At 48.5% G+C, this 3,317-nt stretch overlaps 1 non-coding gene across 1 annotated transcript; it reads right to left on the bottom strand.

The window, feature by feature from the left end:
- Positions 1-241: 241 nt before the first annotated feature.
- LOC116275066 lies at positions 242-345 on the bottom strand. The gene has a single exon (XR_004184038.1). It is a non-coding gene; the product is annotated as a U6 spliceosomal RNA (small nuclear RNA).
- Positions 346-3,317: the final 2,972 nt, after the last annotated feature.

Here is a 3,317-nt window from a genome sequence, read left to right as displayed (position 1 = left end):
CATTTTGCCGTCTTGCTTCACTCCTATCCAGCAAAAGAGAGAATCTTCAAAGCATCACCAGAGAAGTAAACTTGTCACATATAAGGGATCCTCAATGAGATTAACAACTGATTTCTCATCAGAAACCGTGGAGGCCAGAAGGTTGGCATATTTTAAATGTTGAAAGAAAAAAAACTGTCAACCAAGAATTGTATATCCAAAAAATAATTCCTTAAAAAAATTGTAATTTAATTTTTATTTCTAATAAAATGAACACTTCACAAATTTGCATGTCATCCTTGCCCAGGGGCCATCCTAATCTCCTCTGTATCATTCCAGTTTTTAGTATATTTGCTACTGAAGCAAGGGAACTCAGAAAAACAAATCTTCAACCAATAATATTTCAAAGCCATTTCACAGAGAACAATCTGTTCAATAAATGATGCTGGGCTAACCAGATATCCAAATGCAAAAAAATAAAGCTCAGGTCTTTCCTCACACTATAATCAAAAGTTAACTCAAAAGGGACCAAAGACATAAGTATAACCATTAAAGGTATAAAACTCGTAGAGAAAACACTGGGGCAAATCCTAATGCCTTGGATTTGGAAATTGGTGCTCAGATGTCACCAAAGTCACATGCGACAATAACAATAGATAAATTTATACTTTATCAAGACTAAAAACTTTTGTGCATCAAAGAACACTGTCGGCTGGGTGCGGTGGCTCACGCCTGTAATCCCAGCACTTTTGGGAGGCTGAGGCAGGTGGATCACCTGAAGGCAGGAGTTTGAGACCAGCCTGGCCAACGTGGTGAAACTCTATCTCTACTAAAAATACAAAAATTAGCCGGGCATGGTGATGCATGCCTGTAATCCCAGTTACTCGGGAAGCTGAGGCACGAGAATCGCTTAAACCCAGGAGGTGAAGGTTGCAGTGAGCTGAGATCATGCCACTGCACTCCAGCCTGGTCAACAGAGCAAGACTCTTCTCAAAAATAGGCCGGGCACGGTGGCTCAAGCCTGCAATCCCAGCACTTTGGGAGGCCGAGGGTGGTGATCAAGAGGTCAGGAGATCGAATTCATCCTGGCTAACACGTGTGAAACCCCGTCTCTACTTCAAAAATACAAAAACTAGCTGGGTGTGGTGTATGGCGCCTGTAGCTCCCAGCTACTTGGGAGGCTGGCAATGGGAGGAACCTCTCTGACTTGGAACCTCTGACAATTGATGGCTCAAGCCTGTAATCCCAGCACTTTGGGAGGCCGGGGCGGGTGGATCAGAGGTCAGGAGATCGAGACCATCCCACATGCTGCAGTGAAACCCAGCCTCTACTGAAAATACAAAAAAACTAGCCCGAGGCGGTGGGGCGGGGCGCCTGTAGTCCCAGCTGCGGAGGCTGAGGCAGGAGAATGGGCGTAAAGCCGGGAGAGGTGGAGCTTGCAGTGAGCTGCACAGAGTCAGGTCCACTGCACTGCAGCCTGAGAACAGAGAAGAGGACTCAGATCTCAAAAAAAAAAAAAAAAAACCAAAACAAAAAAAATAAAACACAAATTAAAAAAAATTAGCCTGTAGTCCCAGCTACTCGGGAGGCTGAGGCAGGAGAATGGCGTGAACCCGGTAGGTGGAAGTTGCAGTGAGCCAAGATCACGCTACTGCACTCCAGCCTGAGCGACAGAGGGAGACTCTGTCTCCCAAAAAAAAAAAAAAAAAAAATAAGACAGGAACCCACGCAAGTCAGTGCACGGGGTCAGGGCTACTGACTCAGCAGTTCGGCTGCGTCAGTCCTGGAGCTCATCACAGATGACCCACAGTGCACAATTGAACAACACAGAAGGGCACATGGAAGTTGCTGGACACATGACTGCCGTCAACAGCCACTTCTCCAACGACTCTACCTGCTCCTTCCAGCACCCCCAGGTCCCCACCCATCCATTAATGCAACACAAGAGGTGGGAAAATCATGGAGAAAAGAGATTGCCTCAATAGGGGATAACCAAGTAATTTGTGGGACGGCTATGTCATGGAAGACTAGGCAGCCTGGAAGAAGGGACTAAATGTGAACAAACTCACTGGGAGGAATTCCACAGTGAACGTCTAACCAGGATGCAGAGAAGTAACCAGAATTTCCCAAAACAAAACCAACAAGAACTCCATGCACGTGTGAATGGTTCATGAATGTGGAGAGCAAGGTAGGGAAGGTTATACAGCACGAGGTTAGAAATAGATGCCTGGAAGAGCCGGGCACGGTGGCTCATACCTGTAATCCCGGCACTTTGGGAGGCTGAGGCGGGTGGATCATGAAGTCAGGAGTTCGAGACCAGCCTGGCTAACATGGTGAAACCCCATCTCTACTAAAAATACCAAAATTGACTGTGCACGGTGCCCATGCCTGTAATCCCAGCACTTTGGGAAGCCGAGGCAGGCGGATCACGAGGTCAGGAGATCGAGACCATCCTGGCTAACACAGTCAAACCTCATCTCTACTAAAAATAAAAAAAATTAGCCGGGCCTGGTGGCAGGTGCCTGTAGTCCCAGCTACTTGGGAGGCTGAGGCAGGAGAATGGCGTGAACCTGGGAGGCAGGGTTTACAGTGAGCCGAGATGGCACCACTGCACTCCAGCCTGGCGACAGAGCGAGACTGTCTCAGGAAAAAAAAAAAAAAAAAAAGGAAAGAAATACATGCCTGGAGCAGGAGGGAGAAGAGGGAGGAGGGAGAGAAAAAATAAGAGCAGGAGCCAGGAGTCTTTGAGGAACAATATCCTACCTCGGTACAATGGCCTCCATGGACCGCTAGTGGCTCAGCCAGGACCCATAGCTGTGCAGGGGCCCTGCCCCACGGCCCAGGTGGGACAGGTGAGCAGCTGCTTCAGATCCTTTCAGGGGCTGCACGGGTGAGGGAGGGGCCTCAAGACCGATCCAGGCCACACGCACACCCTTTCTATTCGCTTATATATAAATATGTCTAGTAAAGTGTAGAGAATTCTAATTTAAAATAATGTCTCTATAAATGTGTCAATGAACATATTGTACAAAAAAAAATTTTAATTAGTTTCCTGTCATTTTAGGGATCTGATCCAGACTGCCTAATGCAGAGCCAGAGGTCCTCCCACTGGCCCCCGTGATCTGCCCAGTCCCTCCTCCCCACATCGGTGCTCAAACACAGCACTGGCGGTGCTCCGGCACTCAGACGCAGGACTGGTGGTGCTCTGGACAAGCCCAAGGAGGGAGCCCAGGCCATCCTGGTCATGAGGCCCCAGCTGGTCACGCAGCTCAGTTCCAGCAGACAATGGGGGCTGCTTGCCTCCCTTTCCCCAGAGAGTCCCAAGGCTGTGCTGCCTG

The sequence above is a fragment of the Papio anubis genome, chromosome 5 (assembly GCF_008728515.1).
Source record: "Papio anubis isolate 15944 chromosome 5, Panubis1.0, whole genome shotgun sequence".
In the NCBI taxonomy this organism is placed as follows: Eukaryota; Metazoa; Chordata; class Mammalia; order Primates; family Cercopithecidae; genus Papio; species Papio anubis.
Note: the sequence above shows the minus strand (reverse complement) of the source record. Positions and strands in the feature narration are given on the sequence as shown.